General features: G+C 36.4%; 1 protein-coding gene across 1 annotated transcript in view; it reads right to left on the bottom strand.

Moving 5' to 3' along the window:
* Nucleotides 1-11,037, bottom strand: part of ITM2A (integral membrane protein 2A) — a 75,584-nt gene extending 64,547 nt beyond the window's left edge. The window contains exon 1 of the mRNA XM_070759794.1: nt 10,966-11,037. The gene's annotated coding sequence lies outside the window, so the exon portion shown is untranslated. The remainder of the gene's footprint in view (nt 1-10,965) is intronic.
* Nucleotides 11,038-14,136: the final 3,099 nt, after the last annotated feature.

The following is a 14,136-nucleotide window of genomic DNA, read 5'->3' as shown; positions in this document are numbered from 1 at the left end:
CGAGAGTCGAATTTCCGCGAAGTAGAGATGTGGAAGTAAATACACCATTTTTGGCTATGAATAGTATCACAAGCCTTCCCTTAACACCTTAAACCCCTAAATTACCATTTCCCATTCCCTTAACAACCATTTGCTCACCATTATTACTGGTACTCACCATTGAACAAGACACTTAGTGATCCTGATATTTATAAACATAATTATTTATTAACAATAATTTTTTTTTTGTTATTTGTTTGCAAAAATTATTAATTTGCTGATGATTTAGGACGTCATCGGGCGGGAAAAACCGTGGTATAGAAAAAAACCGCAAAGTATTTTTTAATTAATATTTTTTGAAAAACCGTGGTATAGGCTATTTGCGAAGTTCGAACCCACGAAAATCGAGGGAACACTGTAAAAGAAACTTTAAAAAATACTTTTTTTAGAGAGAGAGAATTAAAAAATATAGATTGAATTGACTAAATTACTAAGATTATTTTAATTCATTGGTTGAAAAAATTGAAGGCTACTGAAGTGATAGCTCTAAGAAGATCGACCTGAATGTATTTAAAAACCACTGAAAGCAAGTCTGAATATCCTACCCAGAGGGACTTTAAAAGCTGCAAACTGTCTCCTAATGAACTGTAACGGCAATCCTATTTCCATGCATTTGCATACATTAGATGTGATCTTATGCTGAGATCTGTCTCCATTTCTTGAAAAATTACTTTCCCTGAGAAAAAGACTTCTGCTTTGTTTTTGTTTTTCTATTGGATCGTCTGGGGCTTTATAGCAAGTTGTGTTTTTGATTTATTTATTTTATGGCTGTAAAATAGCAAAGATGTTTGAAGTGTCTGCTGTAGATCTCTCCTTCGCTGTGTAGCTGCTTCAGTGGTTCCTGCTTGTTGAGTTGCCAAAGCCTAATGATCTGTTCCTTTATCTAGTCTTATGTTTAGGGGTTTAGGGGTAGTGATTTCTGACAGTCTCAAAATGGGTGAGCAGTGCAGTCAGGCTGTAGGGAAAGCAAGTAGGATGCTTGGCTGCATAGCTAGAGGTATAACAAGCAGGAAGAGAGAGATTATGATCCCGCTATATAGAGTGCTGGTGAGACCACATTTGGAATACTGTGTTCAGTTCTGGAGACCTCACCTACAAAAAGATATTGACAAAATTGAACGGGTCCAAAGACAGGCTACAAGAATGGTGGAAGGTCTTAAGCATAAAACGTATCAGGAAAGACTTAATGAACTCAATCTGTCTAGTCTGGAGGACAGAAGGAAAAGGGGGGACATGATCGAAACATTTAAATATATTAAAGGGTTAAATAAGGTCCAGGAGGGAAGTGTTTTTAATAGGAAAGTGAACACAAGAACAAGGGGACACAATCTGAAGTTAGTTGGGGGGAAAATCAAAAGCAACATGAGAAAATATTATTTTACTGAAAGAGTAGTAGATCCTTGGAACAAACTTCCAGCAGACGTGGTAGATAAATCCACAGTAACTGAATTTAAACATGCCTGGGATAAACATATATCCATCCTAAGATAAAATACAGAAAATAGTATAAGGGCAGACTAGATGGACCATGAGGTCTTTTTCTGCCATCAGACTTCTATGTTTCTATGTTTCTATGTTTCTATATTTCAATCAAGGGAGGAGAATCTTAGAAGGTTGTAGAGTTCAGAGAGAAGCATATTCACTGAAGGACAGGAAATCCACGCATTAACTTACCATAGGTCAGTGTTTCCCAACCTTGGCAACCTGAAGATATCTGGACTTCAACTCCCAGAATTCCCCAGCCAGCATTTGCTGGCTGGGGAATTCTGGGAGTTGAAGTCCAAATATCTTCAAGTTGCCAAGGTTGGGAAACACTGCCATAGGTAATATAACTGACCTTGGCTGATCGCAGATGCTAAGCGGGATGGAACTGGGAAATCAGACAGGTAGAAGAAGGCTCATGGCTAGGCTAAGACCTGTAAATACAGTGGTACCTCTACCTAAGAATGCCTCTACTTACGAACTTTTCTAGATAAGAACCAGGTGTTCAAGATTTTTTTGCCTCTTCTCAAGAACCATTTTCCACTTACAAACCCGAGCCTCCAAAACTGTAACCAGAAAAGGCAGGGAGAAGCCTCCACAGGGCCTCTTTAGGAATCTCCTGGGAGGAAACAGGGCCGGAAAAGATGGTGAGAAGCCTCCATGGGGCCTCTCTAGGAATCTCCTGGGAGGAAACAAGGCCTCCACCCTCCCTGTGGTTCCCCCAATTGCATGCATTATTTGCTTTTACATTGATTCCTATCGGAAAAATTGCTTCTTCTTACAAACTTTTCTACTTAAGAACCTTGTCACGGAGCGAATTAAGTTTGTAAGTAGAGGCACCACTGAATCTATATATAAAAATATACACCAGCTGGTTCTGGAGAACCAGTAGCAGAAATTTTGAATAGTTCGGAGAATTTAAAACGAAATTCAGAATAAAATTTTGACAGCTGTTAAATGGGCAGCATGCCGGCCTCTCAGTGTGGAAGATTATCTGTTCGTGATAGTGGATGTGGCTTGACTCCCCATATTCTCCAAGGACTATGTGCTTTGATATCAGGACTCTGAACGTAAATCATAGTTAAACGCATGAATTGGACAACGTCTGAAGGAGAGTAGCTGTGATGACTTCACAGCTACTTGTTAATTGCTTTGAGTTTGTTTTTTTTGCTATTTCACTGCATTCAAGTCTGTTCAATTTGAAAGTGAGCCCTTTGTCTACAAAAAAGGGGTTTTGCTTTTATTTTTCTCTGCATAAAGAAAGTATTCTTGACTTTCCATGTGTGTGTGTCTGTTTTGGCTACCTTTGCATTTAATTAGAGGCTCGTGCAGAGAGCCGGCAGAACACATTCTAAGATAAAATACAGGAAATAGTATAAGGGCAGACTAGATGGACCATTAGGTCTTTTTCTGCCATCAGTCTTCTTTGTTTCTAGGGTGACATCATGATATCAGAGTTCCAATATCTGAAAGGCTGTCACAGAGAAGACAGGTGGGTCAACCTGTTCTCCAAGGCACAACAAGAAGCAACAGATGGAAGGTTCATGTTCATTTTCATAAAGGTATGCAGATATATGATGTGTGACCCTCTCTCTCTCTCTCTCTCTCTCTCTTTCTCTCTGTGTGTGAGAGAGAGAGTGAGAGGGAGGGAGAGAAAGAGAGAGGAGGGGGATATAAGCTCTAGGAAAATGAAAGAATTCTATAATGAAATCTGCTCCGAGAACATTTGAATTTGAAACTTCAGCTTCTATAGATTTCTCAAACATTAGCAACACAATCCACCAGGGTTAAACCAGAATAGACCCAAGAATCTTATTTTGGGGGGGGAAAAACCGTACACTTCTGAAAACAAATAAATAAAATTTGAAAATAATAATAGGTGCATGCAGTAGAAGGATTTGGGAAAAGAGCAGGGTGTTTTGTGTTAAAAATGTTCCTCAGCTAATGCAGGTTAACAATTACAAGAATTATGGGAAGAGGTGGATGACTGGGAGTAAAATGCTATCCTTGGAGAATGGAAAAACACCTTACACAAATGAAGTAACTCCTTAGCAATTTGTAATGTTGATCTTTTGTAAGTGAAAACAACTCGGTGCACTTCTAATGGCAACAGACATTGAGAACTTTCTCTGCCAGGTTTTCCATGTTTGTGCAAACCAGAAGTAGCACCGCATTACGACAAAATATGTCTGGAAGCAAAGGAAAAATAAATGTAATTTGTTTGCCCTTCCTGCGGAACAATTGCTTTGATATAACTTTATTAACTTTTTAAAATAAAACATCAAGATAAAAGCCAACAAAAGCAAATAGTTAAAGAGAAACATTGATAGAAAAGGAGGAGATAGAAAGAGGTGAGACGTAGAAGTACAAAAATATAAAAATGATAGAAAGAAACATGTATGTTACATATACATGTAACTTCATACATATATGTAACTTCTAACTTCTTTTACAGACTATGTAGTTAAAACCCCTTACTTGAGCATTAAACTGTAGTGTTTTTCCAACCAATAAGTTTTGCTAGTCATAAGATCCATGTCATAATTTGATTTTTTTCCCTGATTCTTGTAAAAGCAATTTTAAAAAATTCAAAAGGCTTCTAATTAATATTAAATTTTGCTTAAACCTTTTTTTCCTAATGAATGCTGTCAATTCTGCCATCCTTGCCATTTTATGACCTTTGTTAACAACATTCTTCCATTTTAGATATCATAAAAAATATTTCCAAAGGTGAAAAATAGGTCTTGCCTTTGTTATCGTGCATAAAAATAACGTACCATGTAATTTCCCTAAAGTTTTGTCCATGAACCCTAACAAGGAGGTCACTTGAAAACAACTGTGAGCAAAAGAATTAAACAAAAATATAGAACATAATGCATTTTTTCCAAAAAAAATTGATTGTGCAAGAGCTAAGGGAACATTATACTGATTAAAGCAAAATAAGGTAAAAGGCAAAGATGAATCTTACAGGAATATTTTTAAACCAATTAGTATGTTTATTATTTTTTGGAAGTCTGCCTTGTAAACTTAAATTTTTTTAAGATTGTTATTACACTTATTTTGCTATGAATTTGATTTGTGTTGTTATCGATTTTTATCTTGAACATTGTGCTAGTTTTTGCCATGGGTTTTAATGTTTATTTTGTTGGGTTTTGTAATAGTAAACGTTTTTAGTAATAAGGCAGGAAGGGAGCTCAGACAATTCTAGCTATGGAATTGCATAATTTTTCACGAAGATGTTTATAATTAATAAATATGATTGAGCCTGTGAATCTGGACTTGTCTTACATTTCTTGTTTTCCTTGTCAACGTATCAAACCTGAAAATATTATGATATTTTAGATGCTTGTTGTTTCTATTTAGAATATTGATCTTAGAGAATGTGCTTATTAAATATAATAAGACCAAAATTAATATGTGTAGCTAGGCTATGAGTGAAATATAATAAATGACTACTATAAAGATTTTATTTAATCTGATTTGAACATTTGAACAGGAAAATTGCTGCTCCATGGGCAGCATTGTGAATAGGTTTAAAAGAGTATTAGACTAATTTTTTAAAATGTGACTTTTAGAAATATTGCATTAAAATTGTTTTCTCTTGAGAAAAATGTCCCCCAGGATGCTTTCTAATAATGTATGAGGACTTTTTGTAGCAGGTTTTTGAATACATTTTCTGTTATGGAATGGCTGAAGTGGCTGGTTTTTTTCGCTTTGAGTTTTGTTCCCTTTGAGGTATCTTTCTACATAACTCCATTCTTCTAGCACCTCCATGGTTGTTTATTAGTGGCAGTTGAGAATCCAAGCAAAACATCTTAATGAAATTCTCCTTCTGAATAAGACAGGAAGGAAAAACCTGGTTGTCATCCTAAAACCAAAACTTCACTTGTTAATTATACAACATAATGCAATTTTTAGGACTGTATGCAGTCCTAATGCACTTAGGACTGTATGACTGTAACTTGTTGCTTGTATCCTAAGATTTTTATTAATATTGATTGTTTCTTCATTGCTTATTTGACCCCTATGGCAATCAATAAGTGTTGTACTACATGATTCTTCAAAATGTATCTTTTTCTTTTATGTACATTGAGAGCATATGCACCAAGACAAATTCCTTGTGTGTCCAATCACACTTGGACAATAAAATTCTATTCTATTCTATTCTAATTCTAGGTTGGATTTCTCTTTGATAAGAAGTAACTGATGGGAGTTTATCAAAGAGAGATCCTACCTAGAATTAGAATTATGTATTTATGAGTATTTTATGAAATTTATGAATATTAATTATGAATACAGCTCATCTGTCTGGAACCCACACTGCATTTCCGACATAAACACTCTAGAAAATGTCCAGAGATACTTTACGAGAAGAGCCCTCCACTTCTCCACTCGCAACAGAATACCCTACGCAAGTAGATTTACAATCCTAGATTTAGAAAGCTTAGAACTATGTCCCCTTAAACATGACCCATAAAGTCATCTCCTACAACGTCCTTCCTGTCAACAACTACTTCATCTTCAACCACAACAACACACGAGCACACAACAGATGCAAACTTAAAGTAAACTACACCAAACTCAACTGCAGGAAATACGATTTTAGTAACCGAGTAGTTGATGCATGGAACTCACTACTTGACTCTGTAGTGTCATCACCTAACCCCCAAAACTTTACCCTTAGACTATCCATTGTTGACCTCACCTGATTCCTAAGAGGAAATGGTTGTCCACTAGGACTCCAAGACCCTCTCACAGTTGCTACTGTTGAGCAATGTACCACATATACTGTACCTGTGCATGTTGTTTTTCTTGCCTGAATGTAGAGCCTTACTTTTTTCACCATTGAATTTCATTTTGTTAGATAGTGCCCATTGTTCAGGTTTGTCAAGATCCTTCTGTATTTTGCACCCATCTTCTGGAGTGTTGGCTATTCCTGCTACTTTGGTGTCATCTGCAAACGATACGTTCCCCATCTATCCCCATATCCAAGTCATTGACGAAGATTTTGAAGAGTACTGGGCCTAAAACACAGCTTTGGGATACTCCACTCTATGTAGATGTACTTCCATTGAGCACTACACATCGAGTGGGGTGAGTTAGCCAATTTTGAATCCATCTGGAGGTGTTGCTGTCCATCCCACAGAGTGGGCCTTCTCCCGGTCCCGTTGACTAAACAATGTCATCTGGCGGGCCCCAGGGGAAGAGCCTTCTCTGTGGCGGCCCAGGCCCTCTGGAATCAACTCCCCTCGGAAATTAGAACTGCTCCCACCCTCCTTGTCTTTCGTAAACTACTCAAGACCCACCTATACCGCCAGGCATGGGGCATTTGAGACATCTTTCCCCCAGGCTCCTTATAATTTATGTTTGGTATGTATGTGTTGTTTGGTTTTAATATGATATGGTTTTAATTATTTCTTTTAATATTAGATTTGTGCCACTATAATATTGTTTTTATCATTGTTGTGAGCCGCCCTGAGTCTTCGGAGAGGGGTGGCATACAAATCTAATAAATTATTATTATTATTATTATTATTATTATTATTATTATTATTATTATAGTTTATTTAGTAGTAGGTTATGGTCAGTGAAGGGCTACCAAAATTTTTACTACCACGCTGTGGGCATGGCTTATGCAGGACGCCCTGCATTTTCTTTCAACATCTTTCAGTGCAAATTGGGTGCCCTGGGGCGGAGTACCATTTTCGTTACCCCACTGTGTCACCCTCTCCCATCCAGGTAGCAGCCCATCCCTGGTTATGGTCTACATGACCTACTACAAAATGTCAGCATAATTTCTGCTATGGCCAATTGGTTTCCTGTACATTTCACTGTGGCATGGCAATTATGTGTACAAGGATGGAAGACTATAGAAAGACCAATAGCAGAGGAATAGATTGTGAAGGTAGTTGAGTTGGGCAGAAATGTTGAAATTGGCTTTTTAAAATTTAATTATTATTTTTTTTTAAAAATGACTCAAAGTTCCGAACCTATCTGACGCACTTTCTCCTCCTATTTTCCACATAACGACCTTGTAAGATGGCTTAGGCTCAGAATGACTGGCCGAAACTCAACCAGCTAGCTTTCATAGAAACATAGAAATATAGAAGATTGACGGCAGAAAAAGACCTCATGGTCCATCTAGTCTGACCTTATATTATTTCCTGTATTTTATCTTAGGATGGATATATGTTTATCCTGTTTAAATTCAATTACTGTGGATTGACCAACCACATCTGCTGGAAGTTTGTTCCAAGCATCTACTACTCTTTCAGTAAAATAATATTTTCTCATGTTGTTTTTGATCTTTCCCCCAACTAACCTCAGATTGTGTCCCCTTGTTCTTGTGTTCACTTTCCTATTAAAAACACTCCCCTCCTGAACCTTATTTAACCCTTTAACATATTTAAGTGTTTCTATCATGCCCCCCCTTTCCCTTCTGTCCTCCAGACTTTCAATATGGAACTAGAATTTACTGTCACACAACTGACATTTAAATTAACAGTGTCCTTTTTCTAGGCTGGTGCCTTAAGCACTAGGTCAAACTGGAGAGAACTACAGTAATTACTTTTATGTAACACCCCCCACCCAAATCCTTTATAGACTTTTGCTAAAATTGATAGAATGATTTTTATACATTTTAAAATGAATGGATTTAAATAAATGAAAAGGATTCATTTATTTTAAAAAGTATTTATGAGAAGAAAGGAACTATGGTATGCAAAACAAGATGACAATTACCAAGTTTGTAACTGCTGCAAACATTAGAAGTCACTTCTTCAGTTGTTGCTCTCTTTTTTTGTAATTTTTCACTTATTTTTTTTACCTTTTTATTTATTTTTTCTATTTTTCTGTGCTTCTGTGGTTTTCTTTACAATTTCTGTAAAATCTGCTTTTAATTTAAAAAATAAACGTGTTTAATCTTTAATAAACATTAATAATTAAAATGTATTAATAAAAATAGGAGGCATTCGTTAAAAGAAAGAAAGGGAGAAACATTAGCCATAATCATCTACCTCTAAAGAAAATAAAATCAATTTGATTACACGGAAAGAAACCAGCCGAAAGGATAGGAACGTGATGTTAGGCACATTACTAATGTTTATATTTCAAGAACAATAAATGCAGCTTACACTAAAAGCAAAAATAGCTCACGATATCAATATTTGGCAAGGTTACACATTTAGGTATATTCTCCTTCCATATGTTTTTTTAAGGCACGTATACATTTTACAAGTGATTTTAAAAAACATTATTTTTCACCAGCAGACTTGTTTTGGTTAGCAGTTTCTTCCATCCCTTGCACTGTTTCACACATTTTATATTTTGGGTTTCGAGAATGCGACGTTTAGAGAATTTTTAATTTGTGAAGCTTTGCCTAATGATTCAAAGCTAAAATTGGGTAAAATTTCACAAAATGGTGTGTTTCTCCTTCCCTCATCCAGGCTAAATAGAATAGTTAAATGTGCCTAATGAGATAATAATAATGAAATAAATGATAGGCCACCCAATTTTACTTGGTTGAGTTGGGCAGCTACAGCAATTGAATGAATACATAGAATGAATACAAAACTGAACAAACTTTCACACCCTACAACCTCTCTTTCTCCCCTCCTCTGTCAAAAAAAATTATCCCTAAATCTAAGCTGCATAGAACATCAAAAAGCAGGAGTGAATTATTTTTAGGACATTTCAAAAGAAAGAAAGAATGAATGTAAGAAGCAAAACAGGTGGATTAGATCTTTAACACATTTTAAGAATCTATTTCTCAATAGAACTTTTTCAATATAATAACACAGATTTCCTTAAATATAACAAAGAAATTTGGGCACACTTCTTTCCAACTCCCAAAAAATAAAAATATTTTTTGTGCTGAGAACAACATTTTATGAATCTACTGTATTAATATCCTTTAAGGCAGCAGACGATGGAATACATTTGATATTTATCTTACTGTGGAATCTAAAATGTATTCAAGTCTACATTTAGCTAATGTACTAACTAACAATTCTAACAGATTTTTAAAGAGAAAATGGGATTTTCCACAAATTTAATTACATCTTGTGCTAAATTTATGGTAATTATGACAGGTGAGAATAAGAATCCCTTTCCAGGTTTTGATATTCAATTTTTTTTATCATAATACCAGCAATGTTCATTCATGCTGGTGAATGAAGCTGATTAAATAAACGAAAACATCCTGAAGCCCAGTTTAACTAACACTTGATTTTTTTTTCACTCTGCTCTATTAAATACTTGAAAGACATCCCATGTATTAATTATTTCCATCAGCACTCTTTTCTGTGTGCTTGTAAGATTTTTAATTAAAATCTTTGTCTTGTCTTTATTTATTTTCAGTCCTGCAACTTTCCCACATTCTTCTATCTTTCTAATTAACTTTGCTCCAGTTTCTAAGCGGCCTTTAATACAAAGACCAAGTCATCTGCAAACACTGTAGCTTATATTTTCCTTTTTTTAAAAATTCCTTTTATTTCTTCATCTTGTCAAATATTCCTGGCTAACACTTCCAAAGTCAGTATAAATAGCAGTGGATGTTATGAATATTCATGGTGTATTTGTATGTGTTTGTGTGCCTGTGTGTGTAACATATTTTTGCTGATAATGAAAAGGGAGATTAGTATAGATCTATTTCAAGCTATTTGGCTCTCATCAGCTAGCCATATATGTGTATATGTGTGTCCGAAAGGAGCTGGGCGGCCCACAAATCTAATAAATTAGATTAAATTAAATTAATTAAATATATCTATCTGTCTAGCTTCAAATGCTTTCTTTCTTGTTTCTTTTCTCTTTTCTTTCTTCAAAATTTGTATTCATTTTTATGTTCTTTGTCAAACTTTCAGTAAAGATTTTTTTTTAAAAAAAAGAAAGAAAGAAAGAACTTACAAACTAATGTTTAACTTTGTGGATTTTACAGCAATAATCCTCCGAACGGGCTTTCCACTTAAGAAGTCATCGGGAATATGACAACTTATAAAGGTGACTTCTAAATAAATTGATTTCTCTGTTTTTCAGATTGTTAAAAGCCCTTTCCTCAAGATCAGCAAAGAGTGGGGACATTAGAGGGAAAAGTGAGAGAACAGACCTAGAGGTTTGTATTCTGGTACATGAATCTCAGTAGAGGGGGGAAAAAATCCACGTTTGCCCCCACCTCCATCCTTCAAATTAGTTCCAGCTCTATTTTCGAACATTTGTGCTGCTGTCCTAATGAATTGTCCTTGTATGTATTATTTGTTGTTTAATGTAATGGGCAACAGTGCATGAGAAATGTGCATGTATAGTATGCGTGGGAGGCTGTTTAAATTTGCCATGAGCATCAGCTCCTTGGGCCTCTTTCTCATTAGTGATGAAAGCGAAATAATTGGTGCAGGAAAGGCGCATTTTCTGTGCAGCTAATAAATTACAGATGCCCCCTTCCAATCCTACCTTCTGAGTCAGACCATCGGAGTGGCTATTCCCGCTCACAAGAAATCTCTTTGGCGTTCGTTTCATTCACTCAGAGCACTGGCAGTAAGGGTGCGTTTTTTAGGCAGGGGTCCTTTAGTCGTCTCAATTGACTTCTCCAAGATTTGAGGAAAGAGAATTGAAAAGAAAAGACAACCTGTTCCAATGCCATCTCCTAAGTCAGCCCATCAAACTGTGATTCCTGGTTGCAAAAATAAAGTAAAGTTAAAGTAAAGTAAAGAGTAAAGTAAAGTAAAGTAAAGAGTAAAGTAAAGAGTAGAGTAAGGTAAAGAGTAAAGTAAGGTAAAGTAAAGTAAAGAGTAGAGTAAAGTAAAGAGTAAAGTAAAGTAAAGTAAAGAGTAAAGAGTAGAATAAGGTAAAGAGTAAAGTAAAGAGTAAAGTAAAGTAAAATAAAGAGTAAAGTAAAGAGTAAAGAGTAGAATAAGGTAAAGAGTAAAGTAAAGAGTAAAGAGTAAAGTAAAGTAAAATAAAGAGTAAAGTAAAGAGTAAAGATGAAAGATTAAAGAGTAAAGAGTAAAGAGTTAAGTAAAGTAAAGTAAAATAAAGAGTAAAGTAAAGAGTAAAAAGTAGAATAAGGTAAAGAGTAAAGTAAAGAGTAAAGTAAAGAGTAGAGTAAAGAGTAGAGTAAAGAGTAGAGTAAAGAGTAAAGAGTAAAGTAAAGTTAAAGTAAAGTAAAGTAAAGTAAAAGTAAAGTAAAGTAAAAGTAAAGAGTAAGTAAAGAGTAAAGTAAAGTAAAATAAAGTAAAAGTAAACTAAAGTAAAGAGTAAAGTAAAGTAAAGTGTAAAGTAAAGTAAAATCAATCAATCAATCAATCAATTTAAGGGGTTTTTTTAAAACTGTTTTTTCATTCTGTTTTTATTCTGCTGTTTGCCACCCAGAGTCCGCAAGGAGTTGGGCGGCCTATGCGTCGAAATAATAAACAAACAAACAAACAAACAAACAAACAAACAAACAAACAGGTAAATAAAGGAGCCTTGTGACATTTAAAACAGTTGGGATGGAGAATCTGTAGCTCCCAGAGGTTCATAAAATGCAGCCCAGTTTTGCACCCCTGTATTAGCTTACTTGTAGTCTGGGACTTAGAACCATAATCGAACCCAACATTCCTGTTAGTAAAGAGAGAAAGAGTCATTAAGCAAGTTTTGCCTCCCGTTTTATGACTTTCCTTCCCACAGTTCTTAAGTAAATTCCTGCAGCTGTTTGAGTTATTTAACACACTTTGTTAAGTGAATCTGGCTTTCTCCTTGACTTTGCTTTGTCAAAAGTTCGTAAACGGGAATCATATGACCCTGGGACATTGCAACCATCATAAATATGAGTCAGTTGTCCAGTGTCTGAATTTTGATTACATGATCATGGGGATGCTGACAGTAATGGGCAGCCAAAATTTTTACTGCCACACTGTGGGTATGGCTTATTTTGTGGGTGTGGCCTAATGGTCATGTGACTGGGTAGGAGTGGCTTGCCAGCCATGTGACCAGGTGGGAGTGGCTTGGACGATCATCATCATTCAAGAGAACTGTTAAGTCCTCGACTTACAACCTTACCAGTGTCGCTCGCTGGGGTGACAATTTGCTTCGTGTTTCCCGTGCTCCTCTTCCTGGGTCACCCCCCCGCATCAGGCTGGGTAGCTAGGCAAACGGGTGATGCCAAAAGCATAAATGCTGCCAGCACCACTTCCACCAACACCTTCTGCTGGCACCTCAGGCAGGAGGTAGCCGCGTGAGGCTGGAGGGGAGCCGGGCAGGAGAGAGGGAATCTTGTCCAAGGCCAGAAAGGAGGAAAGAGGAAAAAAGCAAGGAGCGCAGACACAGCAGCAGCAACAGAGGAAAAAAAGAAGAGCCGAGCTGAGACCATTAATCCAGGAAGTGACAGCCGCCAATCAGTGGAGATGCACACACATCATCATTTCAACATCCTAAATCCAATTAATTTAACTTCTAAAAAACCCGAAACCATAAAAAACACTCATTCCTATTGAAATAGCTAATTCACAACATATTTGTCGGCTAGAATCTAATGGCCCCAAGCCTGGCGGCATAGATGAGTCTTGAAACTCTTGCGGAAGGCGAGGAGGGTAGGAGCAGTGCGAATCTCTGGGTGGAGGGCTGGAGCCTCCACAGAGAAGGCTCTTCCCCTAGGCCACGGCAAGCAACATTGTCAAGTTGACAGGACCTGGAGAAGGCTAACTCTTTGGGACCTAACCCGTTGCTGGGACTTGCACTTTCATCTCTGTATTTTTATATTCTATGTTTCTTTTTCATTTCTTTTTCATTTCTTGTTATATATTTTATAGTTCTATATATGACGTAATTTAATATCTGCATGTGAAGTATTTACTTTTTTAGGTTTTATATTGTTGTTTCTTGGCTTTATGGCTGTTAATAAAATTATTCGCTTTTGATAAAATAAGATTTAATTTCCCAAATCCGTCAATGCTAGCCAGGCTGGCTGGTGCTTCTAGTAATTTTAGATGCGGAGATTTATAAATCCATCCCTAGGAGCAGACAGAAATTTCACCATGCCTGCTTTCCCCCAGCTCCTAGGGTGAACAACCCCTATCCAAACAAATTTACAGCAATTTGTGGTTGCAACGATGAAGAAATTCCCCAAACCATGCAGAGTTTCCACCAATGGTGAAAATGTTAATGTCAGATAATTCCTTTCTGGGATGATTGAAAAGCTTCCTGCTTTACACTTCCTGTGTTCTTCTTTCTAAAATGTCTTCCAATCAGCGACTTTCCAGATGTTGCAAAACTACAATGCCCATCATTCTTGGGGCTGTTGGAGTTGCAATTCAACAACATCTGGAAAGCCAAAAGTCCTCTCCGAATAGCTTTGTTTATGACAGAAGTTTTGAGGGGAGGACAATAAAATTTGTTTCAAAACATGCATAAGATGTTGATAGATCAATGCGAGGTCCTGATTGAAATTTTACGAGGTAGCCCGTGCTGTTCTCTTTCTGTTCGTATGCCACTCAAAACAAAATAGAACATTTTTGGGATCCTTTGCAGAAGGTTTTTGGGGCAGATAATTATAAAACACCGCTGAGCATTTATTTTTAGGCTACATATCTAAAAGAGTTCTTTAGGATAGGTTTCAGCTAAATGTACAGTGATAGTGTCAGTCGT

Source organism: Erythrolamprus reginae, chromosome 8 (assembly GCF_031021105.1).
Source record: "Erythrolamprus reginae isolate rEryReg1 chromosome 8, rEryReg1.hap1, whole genome shotgun sequence".
Taxonomy (NCBI): Eukaryota; Metazoa; Chordata; class Lepidosauria; order Squamata; family Dipsadidae; genus Erythrolamprus; species Erythrolamprus reginae.
This window is presented reverse-complemented; position numbering and strand designations above follow the sequence as displayed.